The sequence below is a fragment of the Chiloscyllium plagiosum genome, chromosome 28 (assembly GCF_004010195.1).
Source record: "Chiloscyllium plagiosum isolate BGI_BamShark_2017 chromosome 28, ASM401019v2, whole genome shotgun sequence".
NCBI lineage: Eukaryota > Metazoa > Chordata > Chondrichthyes > Orectolobiformes > Hemiscylliidae > Chiloscyllium > Chiloscyllium plagiosum.
This window is the reverse complement of record NC_057737.1, coordinates 40,443,361-40,444,159: the sequence shown is the minus strand read 5'-3', so window position 1 is coordinate 40,444,159 and position 799 is coordinate 40,443,361.

Genomic DNA, 799 nt, shown 5'->3' with positions numbered 1-799 from the left:
TGATTTAGTGGTATGGATCAGAAATTGGCTCACTGAAAGAAGATGGTGGTGGTTGATGGGAAATGTTCATCCTGGAGTTCAGTTACTAGTGATGTACCGCGAGGATCTGTTTTGAGGCCACTGATGTTTGTCATTTTTATAAATGACCTGGATGAGAGCATAGAAGGATGGGTTAGTAAATTGTGGATGACACTAAGGCCATAGAGTCATAGAGATGTACAACATGGAAACAGACCCTTTGGTCCAACCCGTCCATGCCAACCAGATATCCCAACCCAATCTAGTCCTACCTGCTAGCATCCGGCCCATATCCGTCCAAACCGTTCCTATTCATATACCCATCCAGATGTGTGTTAAATGTTGCAATTGTACCAGCCTCCATCACTTCCTCTAGCAGCCCATTCCATACATACACCACCCTCCGCATATCTTTCCCCTCTCACCCTAAACCTATGCCCTCTAGTTCTGGACTCCCTGAACTCCAGGGAAAAGACTTTGTCCATGCCCCTCATAATTTTGTAAACCTCTAAAAGGTTCCTCCAGGGAAAACAGCCTGTGCATATTCAACCTCTCCCTATATCTTCCAAATCTTTTCTGAACTCTTTCAATGTTCATAACATCTTTCTGATAGGAAGGAGACCAGAATTAGTGCCTAACCAACATCCTGTACAGCCACAACATGACCTCCCAACTCCTGTACTCAATATTCTGACCAATAAATGAAAGCATACCAAACTCCTTCTTCACTATCCTTATCTACCTGCGACTCTACTTTCAAGGAGCTATGAACCTGCACTCC